We start from the raw sequence: 22923 nt of genomic DNA, 5'->3' as shown, positions 1-22923 counted from the left end.
AAAATAAAATAGATAGAAGATTATTTAACTTAGATCATAAGATTTTTAATCTATATTTATATGGCATAAGTTTATGTATTTTTGTCAATATACATTATAATATTCTATTCAAATACGTATAAGTATGTATGTATATAGTTGGTTAAATTTTGCAAATTGTAAGTGCATTGCAATTCATATTTTCATTTTCTATATTCTAAAAGAGATCGTTAAGCGATAAGACTGTCCATTTTGTATATACTTTTTATTAATTATTTTGATGTACATACAACAAAGCATAATATATTTATCTAATTATATTGCCGTGTTATCTTTTAAATATTATTCACGCGATTCTTCTCTATTGTATATTTCTTCTTGTCTATTATAGCCGCTACGTAATACAAAAAATAGAGGCGTAGACTAATAATATGAGACTTAATGCCATCTCGGATTTAACATTAAAACTTCAACGTTACCAAATAAAACTGCATTCCATTCTAATTGGTACTAGAGTTATCTTTACCGGGTACGGTGGGACCCTTCACCGTTTTCCGGTCGTGCGGGGTGTTCCGCAGGGGTCGGTTCTCGGACCCCTCTTGTGGAACATCGGATACGACTGGGTGCTGAGGGGTGCCCTCCTCCCGGGCCTCCGCGTTATTTGTTACGCGGACGACACGTTGGTCGTGGCCCGGGGGGATGATTATAGAGAGTCTGCCCGTCTCGCCACAGCGGGAGTGGCCCTCGTTGTCGGGAGGATAAGGAGACTGGGCCTCGACGTGGCGCTCAGTAAATCCGAGGCCTTGTGGTTTCACGGGCCACGGAGAGCGCCACCTGTCGACGCCCACATCGTGGTTGGAGGCGTCCGAATAGGGATCGGGGTGCAGTTGAGGTACCTCGGCCTCGTGTTGGACAGCCGATGGGCTTTTCGTGCTCACTTTGCGGAGCTGGTCCCCCGATTGATGAGGACAGCCGGTTCTTTGAGCCGACTGCTCCCGAATATCGGGGGGCCGGATCAGGCTGTGCGCCGCCTCTACGCGGGGGTGGTGCGATCGATGGCCCTGTACGGTGCGCCTGTATGGGCTGAGCCACGCAACCGGGCCGCTATGGCTCGGTTCCTGGGCCGGCCGCAGCGCACCGTTGCTATCAGGGATCCGTGGATATCGCACCGTCTCCTTCGAGGCGGCGTATGTGTTGGCGGGGACGCCGCCATGGGAGCTGGAGGCGGAGTCGCTCGCTGCCGACTATCGGTGGCGCAGCGAGCTTCGTGCTCTGGGCGTGGTGCGTCCCTCCAAAAGTGAGCTGCGGGCGCGGAAGGCCCATTCTCGGCGGTTCGTGCTCGAATCGTGGTCGAGGCGGTTGGCCAACCCCACGTGGGGTCTACGGACCGTCGAGGCGGTTTACCCAGTCTTTGATGACTGGGTGAATCGTGGCCGAGGACGCCTCACCTTCCGTCTGGTGCAGGTGCTGACTGGGCACGGATGCTTCGGGAAGTATCTGCACCGGATAGGAGCTGAGCCGACGACGAGGTGCCACCATTGTGGACACGACCTGGACACGGCGGATCATACGCTCGCTGTCTGCCCCGCTTGGGAGGTGCAGCGCCGTGTCCTGGTCGCAAAAATAGGACCGGACTTGTCACTGCCTGGCGTCGTGGCGTCGATGCTTGGCGGAGACGAGTCCTGGAAGGCTATGCTCGACTTCTGCGAGTGCACCATCTCGCAGAAGGAGGCGGCGGAGCGAGTGAGGCAAAGCTCTCCTCACTACGCAGAAATCCGCCGCCGCCGAGCAGGGGGTCGGGACCGGGGTCTCGTCCGTAACCCGGCCCCCTAAGAGCTTCGGGCTCCACCCGTTTTGTGCGGGAAGGAGCCTAGGCGTGGGGCGGCGTGGTAAGCCGCGTTCCCCCGACCGCTCCGGGGGAAGGTGTAGCGCGGCGCCATCAATGCGGGCTCTTGGCCCGTCGACCGAGGGAACCGGCGGTCGTGTAGCTGGCGGCCGCCGGTCCGGCGTCTGGGGGACAGCGGGATGGATGTAATATGCTCTGCGTAAACCCTGTCCCGCCGTCTCAATAGCTCCGACTGGGTTCCCACCCGGTCCGGGGTAGGGCGCCGGCTGTGAGCGGCAGGAGTTTTAGTGAGATTCAACTCCCACATACCGGATCCGGCGATTTTCTCATGTGGAAAAAAAAAAAAGAGTTATCTTAGAACCATTTTATGAATAGTTCTATTTTGTTATTAACTAGCTTTTGCCCGCGACTTCGTCCGCGTGGAATAGTTACTTTGGCATAGCGCTAAATTTTACCCGCGACTTCAGTTACGTAGGAAGTAAAAATATTTTTTAATAATAGCTCCTTAGCATGCTATTAATGTTAAGGAGCTATTTAAGGTACGAAAATCACGCTTTCTAACCGACTTCAAAAGAGGAGGCTATCAATTCCACCACAATTTTTTATCAATGTATGTTCACCGATTTCTCGAGAATGCTTGAACCGATTCTGATAGTTCTCTTTTCTGATTTTTGTTCGAAGGATAGACTTCCCGAATCGTCCTTTAATTACCAAGATCTGATGATGGGATCCTGGAGAAATCCACAAAATAATATAATAATACATTAAAAATAATCTAAAATGCAGGAAAGACAAGTAAAACTAAACACTAATCAGTATGTAAGAAATGGTAAAACAGGGTAGTAGATTTGTGCTTTTCTATCTGACGTCCAGAAATATGCAGTTAAAAACAGTTAGAAGACTAATCTGTGTGTATAGTTAACATGAGCGTTCTTACTGACTTACAATGGCACATAGCACAGGAGTCTCCACCGTAATACAATCTTAGTGTAATATTACAGATTTAGCAGATAAGATTACAGAAAGATTTTCGAGCTATGCGACTACACCGGTGTTCAAATCACGTATACAGGTATTACTATTATATGAAAAAAAATATTTTGAAATTGTCGTTATGAGTTTCAGGCATCTGTCTAATAATAATAATAATATTTATTCAAGCCTCTTAAGTTAGTTAGTTAGTAGTTAGTGTTATCAAGTTCTTTTAGGTTAAGCCCCGTGAGCTATCGTCCTAGCTAACCGTTCTTGAGAAGATGGAATAGCCCTCTAGGCTAGCAGGGAATAGGTAGGAAAGGTATTATACTACTCACTAGACGACGAAGGAAATATCTCTTTAATTAAAATAAAACCTACAAAATTTATATATTTACGTTATTAATAGTATTGAGCTCACGACACGAGCCCAGCGAGAAAGGACTATTTCGGCGTATTTATGCTGTGAAACCGTAGTTTGTTCCGATTTAAAGGGTAGGACAATTAATTTCATAGTTCGGCCTAGAGTGTCTAGATGTCACCATTGGACCTTTGGTGGCTTTGGCTCCAAATAACCGCTCAGCACCAATTAGCTATTTTGCCTAGTTAAGCCATTGAAAATCTACTTCGTTTGTCTCTCAGGTCATGGATCCATAACGACCAATTTGCGTAACGTAATAATCTCAGCACCAATTAGCTATTTTGCCTATCTAAGCCATTAAAAATCTACATCGTTTGTGTCTCATGCCATAAGTCCATAACGACCAATTTGCGTAACGTAATAATCTCAACACCAATTAGCTATTTTGCCTATCTAAGCCAGTACTGCTTCGTTTGTGTCTCAAGCCATGGGTCCATAACGACCAGTTCGCGTAACGTAATGACTAATAGCAAAACTATTCCAACTTTTCTTAAACGATAACAGTTTTGTTGACACACGCCACAGTGCTGCACCTCGCCAGGTATTCTGTATCAAATGACAAACAAACTGAACACTCCACTAATTACCGAGATAAAATAACTATTAAATTAACTATAGTAATTGCATTTCTCGTGTTTTATATGTACGTTTGTGGCTTCGTTATTGTCCACAACAGTAATTGGCATTAGCCAAACGACTGAATTACAATATCACTGTTTTACCATGTTACCTATTAAAGTATCATGGTAAAACTTTTGTGAACTATATTCTTTTCATCAACGAAACAGACTTTCAGCTCTCAGACAGCCCACTGAGTTTCTCGCCGGATCTTCTCAGTGGGTCGCGTTTCCGATCCGGTGGTAGATTCTGCGAAGCACTGCTCTTGCTAGGGTTCGTGTTAGTAACGTCGTCAGGTTTGAGCCCCGTGAGCTCACCTACTAGTTAAGGTTACGCTGAAATAGCCTCTCAAGGCTCTCAGCTAGGTAGGAAAAAAAGAACTTGTTCACTAATAAATAATACATAATCATTTACGAAACAATTGTTCTGGGGTAGTTAAAGATCGGGCCATCGTCTCGTCCTAAGATTAAGCATCATCTGATATGTGTAGGACCTGAACACACGCGAATTTGAAGTGAGAGCTCTTTTAAAAAACGCCTAAGACAAACTACTGCGATCCATTTCAACCAATGCTTCAATAGTCAAGGATTCTAGAAGACAATTAAAGAAGACCTTTAATTAAAATCTACCAAACCCATGAGTAATTTCCTTTGTGTATTTATCGATATTTGTCTACGGTAATAACTGCAACACAAGAAACTTGTGTAATAAGATAGAGAGGAGTTAGTTTAGACCAACTTTACGCTTTATTAAGTCGGTGAACTCCACGGATGAGACGGCACATGGTAAATGTTATTAAAGTTCTCGGAAGGTTATTGAAGTTGGCGACAGATATTTGGCCATAATATTTTCAAGTTGGCGATATTTGGACGGTTGAAGGGAGAGGTTTGTTAAATTTTGCCAAGTTTATTTGTCAGATGGCTCTCATCACAAACGATTAGTTAATTTGATATTACGACGAACAAAATGCTATGCGCTTCTATTGTATGACTGTGTGTGTAATTTACTTATTAAAGTTTATTGATATAATGGAATACGGGAGACTTGGAGAACTGTTACACATGTGATCAAATAATATAACGTCAGTCAATGAACTGAGGCAGAATAAATTAATTCGAAAATTCTACCATTAAAAACAGGCTGTATTTTATTTAAGTTTAAGAAAATCTTTAGAAATAAAAGCCATGGTGGAGAAGACACCTTGAAATCGGAACGCACGATTCTTTGACTAGAGACATAAGCCATCACCAGTTCGTGAGGGCTCATTACAATTTTTTAGTTTGAGGGACAAGTGAGGCTAATGAAATTCTCTCACGAAATTTGGTCCACGGACATCGTGGAGTGCTTGCAGCCACCCATTTTACATGGCCCCAAAACATTGGATTAACAGCTGTCTTAACTTTCAAACTGAAAGGTTTTCTTTTCAGATTTCGAGACTCGTAATTTTTTTATTTTAATACTTAGGTGTGTGGACGAGCTCACAGCCCATCCGGTGTTATGCCGCTACCCATCTTGAGATATGAGTTCTAAGGTCTCAAGTATAGTTACAACGGCTACCCTTCAAACCGAAACGCATTACTGCTTCACCGCAGAAATAGGCCAGGTGGTGGTACCCACCCGTGTGGACTCACAAGAGGTCCTACCACCAGTAAATATAATCAAAACTGCTTTTACGATTTAATATCACGTTTTTAACCATCATTATAATAATATGTATTTTACGGTTCGTGGTCACGGAGGACTAAATTCGACATTTCAATATTATGCAAACTACCGTCTATTGAATACAAACAATATATATAGACCTTTATGTTTCATTTCACACGGAATGAACTTAGAGTATCGTGGAGTCTGGCTTGTTTGACTTGGACTTTCATCTTGAAGATAAGAGGATCCTAGGTGCTAGCTAAGCATCTTCTGGAACATGTTATAAGCCTCTGCCCCTATCTGATCTAACTGCAAATTAGTTAAAGTCTAAGATGTTTATTAGGGTTCAACTATAACATAATTAATTTTTTGCCCTTACCGCCCATAAAAGAATACCTTCAAAAATATACAGCACACAACGTTATCCTAACTTATATTTTCGCTCATGCAAAGCCTCCCCTGAGCGAACAAAGACCTCTATTGAAATAAAAAGACTTCCACATTCCGATGTGAAACGTGGATTCCCAAAAAAAGGGCAGGTAACCGACTCGGTGATGACGTAACAGGTTCTCAGGAACCGGAATTGTCCTTTGTTTGGGTTTTATGGGAAACCCTGGAGATTGGTTTTTGGATGGAGATTTTTTTAGAGTTAATAAAACTCGTGAGCACGATTCGTTCACGTTGAGAACACAAATCACATTCGAACGATAAAAAAATCAAAATGATTTTGTCAATGATGTAATATAGTATGATGAAAGATACAATTGTTTCTACAATGATACAGATTATGTAAATTCTAACATAGTTTGGCATAGACAAAAAATATTACGTAGTATTAAACAAAGTCGTAATCTATGTCTGTCCAATTATAACTTCTAACCAACAGAACATACATACCTGTTGGAACTTCTGACATCAATTACGAAATTTTATAAGGAAGTTCTTACCACTGCTGCTGTATATTAGGTTAATATAAAAGTGTAGAAATAGTAAAATTGGGGCCGATGACCGAACCTCTTTCGAAGCCCAGCGCCTAGGAGGCACGCGGGGTATGTGATACTGAACGGTCCGCAGCGGTTGACCACGGGCCCAAGGCGTGGAATTTAGGACCCTACCCACTAAACGACTCCCCTGCACTCTCACCCAACGTCCGATCTCCCGAGGGCAGAACCCGGGTAGGGTAAAGCTAATCACAGTTTCCAATTTAACAAGGATTCTAACTCTTCAATGAAACTAAAATCTTATATCGCAAAATTTTATGCACGACGCGCTATTGACAATAAAACAGCAATCAAACTCTAAACAGGCCCCAAGGTTTTACTAACACTGTGGCCATTTTCCGCCTCATTAAAACATACCAGGAACGAAAGAATATAAGTGACATTTGTTAAAATAAATGAACGTTTTTCTACAAGTTCTTCAATCCACCCTTGCTCTTTGCAACGCGCTTGGAGCAATTCAAGTATATTACAATCAAGTTTAACCTTTCATTACATTATTTTAACGAGAATCACTCATGACCTTTAACTAGGAGCTAAGCTGAACAAGACTTATTTATTTTATCTTACGGTATTAATATTAATGAGTCTTACCCAAATTTGATGTTGGATGTTTCTTTTTGGGATTGGAAAGTGAAATTTTATTCCAGAACCTTTTTTTTATGTTTGAATTATTACTGGTGGCCCGGAGGCTTTTCCAATTTCACCAGGACAGGTGGGCGAGCAAAGGCTCAGCCAGGAGGGGTGGGATTTGCTAACAATGGCCCGAGCGCCTCCGAAGGAAACCTAACAATTCAAGAGCAATTGCTTCGCGAATGAATTTACTACCAGATCAGAATCGCGACCCGCTAAGAAGATCCGGTGAGAAACTGAACGGCCTGATGCATGGGGTTCTAGAACCTAAGGTTTCATAGTCTGGAAAATACATTTAAGTACCATAGAATTATAGACTCACACTGACACATACTGTAAAGTTACATATGATATTGAATTATTGCGTAGTAAAAAAGGTGGAACTGTCTACATGCTATTAAGAAAGAAGTAGTAACAATAGACGGCCCTCGTGTCAATATCAAAATGACAATAAGTCTGTTATGGTAATTACAAGGGAATTGTTTTTTTTTTTTGTGTTACAATTTGTTCTTGAACCGTCTTTCGAATTCACTGTTTTCAATCCTCGTATATTACGATAGCGGTAATTAGAATGAACATCAGTAAGGTCAGGCAATCAGTGTAATTATACTAGGAAATAATGGGTTTTTTGTCGGGGACGAGTAGAGAAATTCATGGCCCACACATTATATCGTCAGAGCGTAGACAACGTGAATAACGCCTCCGGCTATCCTATCCTTGAAACCGGAATAGTTCACTGCAGATACATGTACCGTGGTGATACCTACGCGTGTGAACTCATAATACGCCCTTGCACCAATAACTTATGCCCATAAATTAGACACGGAATAGTTAAAGGGGTATTAAAAAATCTAGAACCATTAGAACGAAGAATATCGCAGATAATTGCGCATTGAGTATAATTATTCTAGAAATTTAGCTTTTTTTTGTACATAAAATGTCCTTAACGTTGGTGTGTTATCTATACGAATATATAAATCTACAGTGGTTTTTACGGATGTTCCATTATAACTACTGAACCGTGAATCCGATTGACTTGAAACTTGGTATCCATGTAGAAAATACATGTACTTAATGGATAGGCTAATATTTATATGAGTGTTGGACTCCCTACACCAGTTGCGGGGGCGTTAATGATGAGAATCTTTGTGGGGGTGAGAAATAATAGTGTTAATTTTAAATGCCCAGCGAAGCGAACGGGTACAGCTAGTTTTTTTTTATAATCTCCGAAAACTTATTTCGAAGTTCATTACGTTTATGAAAGATAAGATTGTAAGTGAAAGGTTCAGAGAGTAGGTTCGCTTAAAAACTCTCTTATCTCTGTAATCTTAAGAACACAGCTCGGCTCACTCACTAATCGGTTGAAAGTATAGATAAAAAGCATATTTCGTACGAGATCTATGGTTTCACTCAGAGCATAAAGGAATTTAACTAAAATATAATCTATGAAGTATCAACGAAATTTGTGCTCTACCATTTATTGTGTATTTTGTAAAATTCAAAGATTTTCCGTTAATCCGACAATCAATTATACCAACTAATATGTATTAGTTAGCAACTAAAGCGGCTGTAGATTTTTATCGAAACCACCCAAAACAGTTTTGCATAATACAAGTGTGTTATTGTACAAATCCAATTTGAGATTTTTTACTGGTGGTAGGACCTCATGTGAGTCCGCACGGGTAGGTACCGCCACTCCGCTTATTTCTGCCGTGAAGCAGTAATGCGTTTCGGCTTGAAGGGCGGGGCAGCCGTTGTAACTATACTGAGACCTTAGAACTTATATCTCAAGGTGGGTGGCGCATTTACGTTGTAAATGTCTATGGGTTCCAGTGACCGCTTAACACCAGGTGGACTGTGAGCTAGTCCACCCATCTAAGCAATAAAAAAAAGATAATTAATATTAAATATTTAATTTAAGTACTTAAATAATACTTTAGGTAGTTTTTGATGGTGGGGTTATATTCCGAACCCAGTTTTGTATCTACTCTAATGTCTATACTACGATCGTGTCTATTTCTGACGCGGAGCAGTCACGTATCCAAGTTTGAAGGGTGAAACAACTGTTAATCAATGGAGATCGCAATCTCGTATCTAAAAATATGTTACTGCATTCATAATGTCTATGGGTGGTAATGACCTTATACGTGATAGTTGAATTGAAAACAATTGATTCAAGGCCATTTAGCAATTGAATCTCGAACTAACATACTGTACTAGTTATAGGACTCTAAGGTTTTTGACTGTATTAACATATCGCGTTCCTTTCTTGTGTTCAATCCATAAAGAGCTCTCCAAAATCATCAGTCACATGAATTGGCGCAGGAAAACGAATATATGGCCTGAATTAGAGGTTCATGGATAAGGTCAAAGGTCATCCAAGCCCCTATTTAGTGTTTAATAAGCTTTAAATATTGAGGACGATCAATGATTCCTTTCTGAACTCACACGAGGAGCTCATTCTAGAGATTGTACCACACAAATCAAATATTAACTTTGGATACAAATAAAATTCGCTACGGTGCGTTGCGATAGAAAGATCTAGATCGGTTGGGGGGGAAACATTTAGAGAATCCCCATAAGTATTAAATTATGTTGTTAACATTCAGCTATTAAACTAAGCTATTTAAAATCAGAGATATATACTTGAGACCTTAGGACTTATATCTCAAGATGGGTGGCGCATTTACGTCGTAGATGTCTATGCGCTCCAGTAACCACTTAAGTCCAAGTGGGCTGTGAGCTCATCCATCCACCTAAGCAAGAAACAAAAATCTTATAAAACAGACAAGCAAATTAAGATGATACAATACGAAATATCCGTTACACAATTCGAATTTAATTCTATAAGGCTATACGCATCCGTACCTAGTCTGTAATCTGAAACATAATTGGAATATTAACATGGCCTCGCTGGAAACTCATGCCTCGACGGAATACTGAATACACAGCCGTTGTGGCCACAAAATACCAGAGTTCCATTAGCGGAGCGATTATTCAATAACGAAACGAAATGTGGATTGATAGTCCGCAGCGGTATCACGTATTTCGCAGACAATTAGCAGAAGACAAATATTGTGCAAATATTGCTGTCAACTGTCCATTTCGTATTACAGACTTACAACAAAAAAGCAGATCGCGGACCATCACTAGTGCTGCCTCTGCAGAGCGATTTGTGAAACTTTAGTGCATTCTTTTCCATACAACTAATAACAACTGGCATAAAGTCGGTATTACGGATGCTTTTGTCTGCCACACAACAGCAGATATTTAGCAATTTCGTTTGTCAAATTTGCGACACCTTTTGTATCTGGTGCTGAATTGTTGCTAACTATCTGCAAGTGTAAAATTTGTGAAATTAAATTATTTTAACTTGATTTAGGTAAGTGTAATTGGTTTAGAATAGTTTAGATCTTTATTTGTGTTTGTGTTTTCCATAGTATTAACATTAAATACCACGCTGGGCAATTTAAGTACATTAATAATGTTGAGGTTATAAAGTTTATTTTTTACAAATTAATATTTCTTCTAGATATGTTACTATGGACAGAGCTCCAATGATAAATGGGGCTTTGGAGTCTAAGGAAATTAGGTCGAATACATACGAATCAGTGCGTTTGCGACGCTGTCTTCGTGATCAAGCCTGACCCCTTAATCTATCGGAAAGTTTGTTCAGAACACATTACAGAATTTCGAAACATCAATATTTACAATTGTGCTCTGAATGAAAGCCGTTAATAACCTAGATCATCAAGACGAACAAGAATAGAAAGTAAAATGCAAGGTACTTATATATATTCAATTTAACATTTTAATATGTGTAAATAATGAAGAAAATAAAAGATTCACAAAATCTTGTCTTCAAAAGTAGCATTGTTTTTTTGATTTCAGATTTATTCTTTACTAAATGTTTGAAATAACCTGTTTATACAGGTGTTAACAGCATTGCAAAATTTGATACCAGAAACCTGTGGGAATGAGCTTTTTGCATTTTGAGTTAAACTGTAGTAAATGCAATGCCATTAGGGAAGTGGCTATGGCATTAAACAATCTTTCAGTTTTATTGAAATATTTAAAGTTTCCGCAAACAGTACAATGGATCACAAGTTATTATAAATGGGTAAGTTAAATAATTATCTTATAGTATAGAGCACAAGAGTTCCACTGATTTTACAATTTCCACGAGTCAATCATATAGATCAGTTATATTCTTGAAGCTTTATAACTATAGCTATATTTAGCTATATATAGCTATATTTTAAACAGAGTTCTGAGAAATGTCAAGTTCTGGTGAAACTGGAAAGGCCTTCAGGCCACCATTAATCTTTCCCACTTATTTTTTTTTTTATTCAAAATTTGTCTTATTTTTATAGTACATAGATATTTGAACGAAAGTGGCGGATGAAAGGCGATTGCATGCAGCAGAGATGCGAATGTTGCGATGGATGTGTGGAGTAACGAGAATGGATAGAATACGGAATGAATATGTTAGAGGAAGTCTGAAAGTGGCACCTGTGACAGAGAAGCTGAGGAGTGCACGTTTGGGATGGTATGGACATGTGATGAGACGGAATGAAAATGAGGTTGTTAACAGAGTGTTAACTATGAATGTGGAAGGATTTAGAGGAAGAGGTAGACCTAAGAAGAAATGGATGGATTGTGTGAAAGACGATATGGGTAGGAGGGGAGTGAGCAAAGAAATGGTATATGATAGAAGAGTATGGAAGGAGAAAACATGTTGCGCCGACCCCAGGTGACTGGGAGAAGGGCAGGATAATGAATAGATATTTGAACAATAATAATTTTGTGATTGAAAACATAATATAATAGTAAATAAATTTCTTTTCATTATAGGTTTTACAATAAATTTGGCTTTCCTGAGGTTTCGGGGTGTATAGATGGCACTCATTTGCACTTATCAGATCTTCTGTATATGAAGAAAGGTTTTAGAACCGCAAGCATTATCATTTCAAGAATGTGCAAATAGTAATTATTTTGCTGAAGCCTATCATTCACAATAACAAACATTTGATAGTACTTATCTAAAGAATTAAATTTTTCAGATCTGTGATAGTGATCTTAATATTTTAAGTATTGATGCACCATTTCATGATACATTTGTCTGGCTTAACACTGAACTGAATATGCTTATGCAGGACCTGCACCATAATGGTAAAAAAGTTTGGTTTTTAGGCAAGTAAAACATCATGAGCTCTGTCTCAGTAACCGGACTACAAAATAATACTCAATCTAAAAGTATATTTAAAACTGGGAAGGCCGTTAATATATAGTACTATAGTAATGTTTATTGTCATACCAGGAACACTGTTGACCATTGTGAGTATTGAAAGCCAGTTGGAGATGCTTGTTGGCACATAGAGTACTGCATTATGATCATCATATGATGGCCAAGACCATAGTTGTTAGCTTGTATTGCATAACATGGCAAACACATGGGTTTCCAGTGCCCCAACTCTCTGATGAAGATGCTGAAATCGATGTTTCTTATCAAATTCATAACATTGTATATTTTGGGAGAGAAGAGGAAACACAGCACTTAGCACCATGTCAACATTCAAGGGTGGTTCAATTGGATTGTGGAGAACAGACATTAAATTTATCCAACCTCTGTATTCTAGTAATTTTATGTAGATATTTTTAAAACTGCTGTTCTTAATTATGTAAACTGAGAGGGCAAGAATAGCCTAATTATTTCTGCTTATAATTTTTTAATTGTGCTTAGTGGAAATATACAAACTATTTGAAAGCAAAATTGTGAGGTTGTTTTATTAAGACAATGTTTTAATCTGTCGTGCTCAATTTGTTCTGTATCATTTTATCTTTATGTTAACCCCGTTTGTATGTTGTGTTGTTATATATATTATTGTATATACTGCTGTTTTAAATAATAGAATAGAATGAATAACAAATCGACTAGTTAATATACTATAATTCTTCTAGATTTTGTTGGATACTTACTTACAAAATGAAAAACATAATTCATAATTTAGACAAAATGTGGATCAACCACCACTGATTATTGTTCATTATGATAAGTTTGATAATTTTTGTTTTTGTATAATTTTGTTTTATTTGAATAATAATTTTTAAATTAGCAAATCATAGTTTATTTGTAATACATGTCCAACTTCTTGCCGCATGAAATTGAAGCCACAATTGAAATATAATATCGACTGTGCCGATAACTTCAAAGAAATATAACTAAACTTGGGGTCGAGGTAAGTAGGATAATAGCAAGGTGATAGCTCTATAACCCTATAGACTAGAAACAGAACATGCCAAATACTGGTATTCTACTAATGGTAGGACCACTTGTGAGTCCGCACGAGTAGGTACCGACACCCCGCCTATTTCTACCGTGAAGCAGTAATGCGTTTCGTCTTGAAGGGTGGAGCAGCCGTTGTAACTATACTGAGACCTTAGAACTTATATCTCAAGGTGGGTGGCGCATTTATGTTGTAGATGTCTATGGGCTCCAGTAACCACTTAACACCAGGTGGGCTGTAAGCTCGTCCACCCATCTAAGCAATAAAAAAAGAAATAGTCTTTTTGAAATGCTAAGTTGAGAGTAGTTTTATTAGCGTAAAATATACTCATGAGTTTCATAAAATTTACTGTAGTACCAGCCTAAAGTAAAACGTATATATTTGGATTTGCTTGACTATTATTAAGTAACAAGTGCTATTTTGTTTTTATGGTAACATAAACTATTACGGACACAGCTAAAATTAAAAAAAAATGGATCATATTATTTTAAACAAGGTTTTTGCCGATATTGGTCAATTCCTTAAATTTTTTTAACTGAGATACATATATCTCAGCTGGAAGATGCGCGGCCTCTGCCTGCGTACGAGCAGCCTCTGCTGAAATGAAAGCTGCATGAGCCAGTGGTTCGCCTTAGTTTCCATTTTCTCCTCTTTCTACAACTACAACCCACGATGTGTCTACTCTTGTTTGTTGTCCGCTAGAGTCTAGATAATATAATGATTGATTAACATTCTTACTGCAGTAAGTGAGTGCAAAGAGTACCTGGTTATTGAATAAAAATAACTTACTAAATATCGGCCTGATATTTGCAATGAAGCTTCTCTTAAGATGGCTTCGTCGACGAAAAACTGGGCCAATTATAAAAATAAATATTTATTAATTGTCTTAAAATATGAGATTCATTTGTTTAAAAATATATAGAACATTAAGTTAATGTCTCTGACATGCAGTTTCCTATTCACGTCATATTGCCCATGACCTTGGGTGAACATTATTTTGAATAGTCTGCACAGCTTTTATTTCCCCTCAAGCTGTGAAAGAGTGCACTATATTTCTGCCTACTCTTGCCAAGTCAAGCAAATCCGCTATCTATTACTTGATAAAGAATAGCAGCATCTCTCCTAGAATATCGTCGACTGGTTGGATAAAACCATCAAACTAACTCATTTATTTTAGAATTTAATTTGAAATCGTCGTGGCCTAAGCGGTGTAGTAAAGACGGCCGACTTTCTAATACCGATGCGATTGAACCAGTGTTAGAATCCCGCAGGCAGATATCAATAAATCCAATGAAACATGTAGGACATATATACATGGAGGACTTCCACGGTTAAGGATTCATTCATCTTTTATTTAAAATCTAACTCGCAAATATTCTTTAAGAAATCGTTGGCGGCAGGGCGTTTGATTAACCCGCAAGACCACCATTCCGCCCATTTCTACCGCGAAGCAGTAATGCGTTGCAGTTTAAAGAATGGGGCAGCCGTTTTTGTATACAGTTGAGACTCAGACCTCGTTTCTAAAGGTGGGGGCGGCATTCACGTTGTGAGGTCTATACCTCTTAATACTAGATGGGTTGTGAGCTTATGTACTTACTTAATTGATAATGAAATTAATAAATTAGGCTATAATTTTGATCCATTCTTTTTTAAAATAGGTTCGTAACGTAAACAACTATCTGTTTACAAATTATCAAACGATTACAAAAAAAAAATGTTATCAGTGTTTGACACGACACAATTACATTTTTATAGCTATTATTCAAAATAAAGCAAAAATTATTATTAGATCACTTATTTTTAGTAACGCTTCATCGAAAAGAACAGAATTAGCAGCTCTCACTTGGCGTTTCAAACGTGAATTCCACTTAAACATTTTGAAATGTTTATATGTAACGCGCTTTTATAAATTCATTTGCCGGTTTGTTCAGCAAAAAAAAAAAGTAATGTGGCTTTTTAGTGCCAATTATTGCTACCCGATTGCGACTGGCGCTAGTTGTATGACAGAAAACTGCAGTAAGCGGTAAGCGAACAATCGCGGTACGTGATACGAAATAATTTGACGTTTTGCGATCGGTCGCGACGCGTCTGCACAACATCTGCAAAATTGTGGCTGTCGCAAATTTTTACGTGATCAGGGGGCCGGTCGCGTAGCCGCATCAAACGCGGCTTTTAATTATATGGTTACGAAAATAAGGAAGTTCATTTTTTTGGATGTGAATGCTACCTTGAGACGAGAAGGCAGAGTCTTTATCGAAGAATTATTTTTGGAGGTTTATTTAACATTTAGATTTATGTAATTATAGCACTTTAATATTATTTAAAATCTTACAGAAATTGACTTTTGTTATTTTTATTTATTGCTTAGATGGGTGGACGAGCTCATAGCCCACCTGGTGTTAAGTGGTTACTGGAGCCAATAGATAGAATAAATGCGCCACCCACCTTGAGATATGAGTTCTAAGGCCTCAGTATAGTTACAATGGCTTCCCTTCCCATCCTTCAAACCGAAATGCATTACTGCTTCACCGCTAAAATAGACAGGGTGGTGGTACCAACCGTTGCGGACTCACAAGAGGTCCTACCACCAGTAAATAAAATAAATGACTAATAAGATTTCACAGCCTATTTTGAAATGCCGATAAATTTATCCATAATACAATAAATATTATATAGAGAAGTCAATGTTCTATTGTACATTGAATAACCCACATATCAGACAGAACGCATGACAGCTATGCGGGCGAAACATTAGTGGTAAACATTTGGGCGCAAAACTGGTCCCACCGCCAGTGATTTCCACTAGTTGCCAGTCGAATTAACGATCGACAATATCTTGTCTTTTTGAAGTAACAACAGTAATCTTTAAAAAAAAATCGTTTAGCAGGAAAAGTTTTAAGGCTCTCGACAATGATCGCGCTGCGGCTGCAACGCGTATAGTAAGGATAGGATCCCACGCCGAAATTACAATATCTCCATAATCAACACGCTATGAAATTAAGTATGCTACGGTTATAAAACATCAAGTCTTGCGCACATGACAGACTGAAAATATCCACCACCCGCTAACCTCGAGGCTCCAGATACATTGTCTTTTAAAGCTCACATAACGTCTTAAAACGCACACTCCACACAACTGATTATGAGCTTTAGCGATATTGAATTAAAAACGATTTTCCTTTAAACAAAGCGAAAACGTGAAGTTATGAGAATAACCTCCCGAGATACAGTGAGAGTCGTTTCGTTAAAACGACAGTTTTAATACAAATTTCCTCGCTGGTAATGTTTGTTATGAATGGTTCCTGCGCAGCGACGTATTGGCGACGTAAGGCAACGGGTGTAGCCTTAGTTGTGTGACAAAAAAAGTTTCGATATAAATACATCTTGCCAGAATTTTAATATTTTTTTTCCTACCTATGCTGATAGCCTTGAGAGGCTATTTCAGCTTCGCCCTAACAAGAATTTGCTAACACTAGCCCAAGCAAGAGCAGTGCTTCGCAGAATCTACCACCGGATCGGAAACGCGACCCACTGAGAAGATCCGGCGAGAAACTCAGTGGGCTGTGTCTGTGGGTTAAAAAATTTAATGGTGCGGCAGTATTGAAACTGTAATGTTAGTTAATAGGTAGGGGACGTCCTAAGTACTTTGAGAAACTGTGTGAAAAAGGATGCGATAGAAGGTTATAAGCGCAAAGATGAGGTATAATGGGCCTGAATGGAAAAAGGAGACATACTGTACCGTCCCCACATAGAAGCAAGACAAAGAAGATTTGACAATAATTGCTTTCGCCGCTAATGATAGTGGTAGGAAATTTTTTTAGCTACATTCGTCAGTTCCACTCTGATTCGGCATTATAGGGTAGATGGGACTGTCCTTATCTCATAAGGGAGACTAAAATCTCAAATTGCAAGGGTCATGGCTGGCTTCACAATCTTGGTAATCATTTAATACCAGATGTAACCAGTTTGTTGATCAATATAAAACAATACCAGAAACTAATGATGAATAAGTCAGTCTCGTCAATTATAGCATTGTTTTAAGTTTTCTCAGTGTGCATTGCTTTTCCGTACGATGCGAAATGTATTCATGGCTGTTTACGGTCGGAAGGTTGTTACATTCTTAATGGCAGGGCCGAGGATACATGCTTGAGCTAATTTAAAACTAAGAGCGGGTGTAAAGAAAATTCGTAGTTGAAAGAAACTAAACATTGTCGGTAGGCAGCGGCCTGGCTCTGCCCCTGGCATTGCTGAAGTCCATGGGCGACGGTAACCACTCATCATCAGTAGGGCCGTATGCTCGTCTGCCTACAAGGACAATAAAAATAAAATAAAATAAATTGTCAATATTATTCGATAAGGATAATCTAGTAAGCAGAGAACTGACTCGATTGCCAAAATCAATTCAGATGTTCCATGCTTATTACTGTCTTAATAGATGTTCGTTTCAATAAAAGAAAAATAAGGGTTGTAAATTGCATTTAATGATCCGTTACATTCGAGTTAAATAAGAAGCTCTCTCTGATTGGTATTTAAAAAACAACAAAATCGGTGTTGTCAATCTGTTGTGGTCAACACACTTATAAAAAACACGAAAGTAAAGATATCGGCTTTAGAAGTAGGTACCGTTTTAAGTAAGGAATGAAAATTGCTCCGATGTCGAGCTGTTAGACTCACGGGCATAATCTTCCGAGCCATTACGTGTACTCGACGCACGAGGTTTATGAACAGTTAGTACAGTGAAATATCGACTCTATTGTAACGGCAGAAAGTTGTATAGGCCTAGTGGACATTAAAGCGTGATATAGGGAATGTTAGGAAAAAAAGAAGAAAAAAAACAGTTCATCTAAAGCCAGCCGTACTCAAATTGTGATCCCTTGAGCGATTTGAAGTCTTTCATGTTGGTCTTCTATTCGATTTTCAAACGTTGCGATAAAACTGTAACGATTTTATTGGTCTCGCGAAATATCGATTATGTCTCGAATACTCAAACTCATACCTACACTAGAAGTCTAATTCTAAGTTCTTGTGACACTCACGCTATGTGTCATATGTTACATCTCAATAAATAACATTTAATATGTCATAACGTGCTAATAAGTAGAAGAAGGTTTAGATATACGAAGCAACGTTTTATTTTTGAAACTTGAATTCCGTCAAGCACCATGAAACATAATGACGAATACAATTTCATTAGAATAACAATTGGGATTAGGCTCGTCCAATAAGAACGGATGATATATTCGCTTCAAAAAAAAAAAAAATTTTTTTCCTTGTAGGCAGACGAGCATACGGCCCACCTGATGGTTACCGTCGCCCATGGACTTCAGCAATGCCAGGGGCAGAGCCAATCCGCTGCCTAATATGATCAATAAATATGATCAATATCTCCCCTATTCGTAATACTCGAACCTGCAATAATTTGGGTTAAAAAGTTTGAGTACAACTGACCTAAGGGATCTAAGGCACTCAAGCCGTAGCAGCTCCGGTATTTTAAGTAGAACTTACAAGAGAATGTGACTGTAGCATTGAGTGCATATTAGGATTTAGTTTAAGAAGATTAAGTGGTCGTATTATGTGTAGAATGATGAACTGGCTTTAACCGAATGAATTTGTTTTTAAATGTAAGATATTGTAAGATAAGAATTCGTATGAAATTAAGAAGTAAAAAAAATTAGTTTAAATAAACTAACAAAATACGCTTTTATAGAAAATCCAACTAAAAAATTGAAAATAAATTTTAATAAATTTAAATTAAAAATAGTGTAAGAAAAAATGATTTTATTGTAATGGTAGAAATAAAAACAGCTATTCTACTAATGACAACACCACGGGTTGGTTCGCAACTAGACCATCAATTTAAAAAAACTACAAATCCTCGTAACGACCAATTAAGGTTTTATCGCTATGCGATCATCAAAATTGGTAACACTCGTTATCATTACGACGAAATTACTTTGGAATTGGGTCGACAGAAACACATTTGTTTCAAAATCTACTGTGTGTAGTGTAGCACGGACGAGTCGAGAATTTTATTCGCGGTAAGCTGAATTCGCGTTGTTTAAATTGTTTTGTTTAGATGAGTTTCTTCATGTTCAAAAGTATACTAGTTGAAGAAAATTACTTATTATCGTCTCTGATTCGCTGAAAAACCCATTGAAGCTAGTGAAGAGCATCGCGATAATTTTATCACTAATATTGGCTGATAAGTTAACTTTTAGAGAACGTTAAAAACTCGCACTAAGCACACTGCTTTTTTTTACCTATGCTGATAGCCTTGAGAGGCTATTTCAGCTTTACCCTAGCGCGTAGGTGAGCTCACGGGGCTCAAAACGGAAGTGTTGCTAATACTGGTCGGTAACGCGACCCACTGAGAAGATCCAGCGAGAAACTCAGTGAGCTAGCACACTGCAATCAGTGCTCATACTATAAACAGGTGAAGGGAAAAGAATCTACCATACATATATCATAAAGAATCTACCATACATTCATAAATAAACTTTAAAGATGATAGCCTAGTTCCACAAGTCGCTCACAAGTGTTAAACAAGTTAGTTGCATACGTTCAATCGAGACGTGCTGACCGCAATAAGGGTCAATGGAAAACGATAAGTAATTTTGTAATAACTATAAATACGTGATTTTATTTGTTTCAACTGTTTAAATAGCGCTAAGTAGGTGCGAGTTTAACACAAAATCAATGTTTTTTTGTTTTATTGCACTAAATAGGTAGACGAACTTACATCCCATCAGGTGTGTGCCCTTTTTATTATTCAAGGATGGCCCAGAGGCCTTTTCAGTTTCACCAGGACAGGCTGGCGAGCAAAGGCTAAGCCAAGAGGGGTGGGACTAGCTAACAGCTGCCCGAGCGCCTCTGAAGAGGTGTTTGTCCAATCAGAGCTGCACTGCATTGCAACAGAAAAGAAATTCATACTCCGCCGCCTCCCGCAATATGGATCACGTCATTACGGATCCTCCCGATCCATTAACAGTACTTTTAGGTACCTCAAGCACCGGTCACCGTCCTCGTCGAACCCATCGCTTGCGACGAAGGGCTCGACGATTAAATTAACCCATAGCCCACTGAGTTTCTCACGTTTCCGATCCGGTGGTAGAATCTGCGAAGCACTGCTCTTGCTAGGGCCAGTGTTAGCAACACTCCAGGTTTGAGTCCCGTGAGCTCACCTACTAGTTCGGCGAATCTAGAATAACCCCACGAGGTTACTAGAATAGCTAGGAAAAAAAACATGGAGAGCTCGCAGAAGCTGACTAACGTAGACACGACGGTCAATAAACCGGCGATAGTTTCCGCCTAACAGCGAGAGCACGCTTCCACGAAACTATGAAATTGGAATTTCTGCGTTCGACCGACGCCAAAGCCCGGCCGCAGCCGACTCTGGTTGTGAGGGTCGCATCGCACCCACAGTCTCCGACGAGAGCCTCAGGTCAGACCATAGACAATATCGAGTCAACAAATAAATAAAACTAACGTAAATCACCACGTTACATCCATGTTAATCGCAATTTGCGCAAAAACAACTGTGCAAACAGAAATCGTTCGTAGCGTGGTCTTTGTGGGTTTTGTTTTAAACTTTTGAATTAACACAAACGTACTATTGTGTGTGTATATTATAATTTATTCAGTTCTACTCAACGAATATATCTAATGCACTACTTTGAGACGCTAAGTTTTATTATGTGCTGAGAAGCAATTTGTCCTATACGCACGAACTAAATCGACCGCACTGAATATAGACACTCCAAACTTCAGCGCATAGATTCGAGAACAAAACAGTCATAAATTTATTTTGGTAGCTTAGTACTTAATTCGGTAATTGAGTTTTAGCGTTTTTTTTTCTTCAACGTATCTATCTATCTATACATTTTTGTTAATCAGATTTCTACCGGCCATTTGCACGATGTTCAGGCGTAAAATAGCATTGGAGAGCGTGAAGTTAGCCGATGAAAAAAAACGAATCACTGACCGGGAAACGATTCGAATTTAGAAGTCCAGTAAATTTCACGGCTGCTAAATAAGCAAGCCGCTTGAGGAAAATTATTGCTTATGATATTATTATATTGAATGACTAGCGACCCGCCCTCGCTTCGCTTCGGAAACATTAAAAAACACATGAAACCAAAAATAAAAAATTAAATAAAATTAAAAAAAGTAGCCTATGTTCACCAGGGACAATGTCGGCTTCTAATGGAAAGAATTTTTCAAATCGGTCCAATAGTTTCGGAGCCTATTCGAAACAAACAAACAAACAAATCTTTCCTCTTTATAATATTATATTATAATATTATAGTTGAATGATATAGTTTCTCATTACGAAAAAAATAATGGAGTGCATATCGAGAGGTCAAAGGCTATTTGGTTAAAGCGATATTTTTTTGTTTTTTATTGCCTTTGTAGCCAGAAGAGCATACGGCCTACCCGATGGTAAGTGGTTACCGTCGCTCATGGACGTTAGCAATGCCAGGGGCAGAACCAAGCCACTGCCTACTATTAAGTACTCTTCGCAAGCCTCGTTTGAAGAAGGATATGTCATAGCGCTCGGGAAACACCCAGGATGGAGGAGAGTTCTTTCCAAAGCTGGATGGTATGTGGCAGAAAAGATATTTAAAAATGCACTGTTAATGAACGGAGCTGTTCCACATAATATGGATGCGCTCTACTCTGATGGCGGGAGGCCTGATGATAGAATGGAGATGAGGGGATCATCTAGAATAATTCCTTTATTAGAGCATTCCCCTTGGAACATACTGTACGGTACATTTCACATAACACGCATTTATCTTTGTAATTAAAGGTCCGTTTTATTTGTTATTAGTAACAACAATTCGATGTTTTTAAATAAACTAGCATTATGTTTACTCTATTCAAATAGCTGTAGAAGTTTTTTTGTTACGATATTTTTTCCAAATTTTAAGCTATAAACGGCTCTCCTGTATAGTTGACAAAAAATGTTTTTTTTATTTTTATTTCTTAGATGGCTGGACGAGCTCACAGCCCACCTGGTGTTAAGTGGTTACTGAAGCCCATAGACATCTACGACGTAAATGCGCCACCCACCTTGAGATATAAGTTCTAAGGTCTCAGTATAGTTACAACAGCTGCCCCACCCTTCAAGCCGAAACGCATTACTGCTTCACGGCAGAAATAGGCGGGGTGATGGTACCTACCCGCGCGGACTCACAAGAGGTCCTACCTCCAGTAATGATGCAAATTAAAATTTGCGGGTTTGATTTTTATTACACGATGTTATCCCTTCACCGTGGAAGTCAATCGAGAACATTTGTTTAGTACGTATTTCATTAGAAAATATGGTACCCACCTGGGATTCGAACATTGGTGCATCGCTCAACACGAATGCGACGAGGCCACGACGACTTCAAAATGTCGCTTAAGCCTTTCACGTTTCGACACGAAAATACCTATACTCAGCATTGGGCGGTCACAGGTTGAAAAGGCGAAGTTTTTACTGACTTTTCAATGTAAATACCAAATTTTATTGGCATTGTC

General features: G+C 38.9%; 1 protein-coding gene and 1 long non-coding RNA gene across 8 annotated transcripts in view; one reads left to right on the top strand and one right to left on the bottom strand.

The window, feature by feature from the left end:
• Positions 1-22923, bottom strand: part of sdt (MAGUK p55 family member stardust) — a 167491-nt gene that overhangs the window by 99645 nt on the left and 44923 nt on the right. The window lies entirely within an intron of this gene.
• Positions 10300-12102, top strand: LOC149500931 (uncharacterized). Its single transcript, XR_016324544.1, has 4 exons — positions 10300-10496; positions 10647-10898; positions 11048-11234; positions 11969-12102. It is a non-coding gene; the product is annotated as an uncharacterized LOC149500931 (long non-coding RNA).

The sequence above is a fragment of the Bombyx mandarina genome, chromosome 18 (genome assembly GCF_030267445.1).
Source record: "Bombyx mandarina strain Sakado chromosome 18, ASM3026744v2".
Taxonomy (NCBI): Eukaryota; Metazoa; Arthropoda; class Insecta; order Lepidoptera; family Bombycidae; genus Bombyx; species Bombyx mandarina.
The sequence above is the reverse complement of the archived record's forward strand: the minus strand, read 5'-3'. Positions and strand labels throughout refer to the sequence as shown.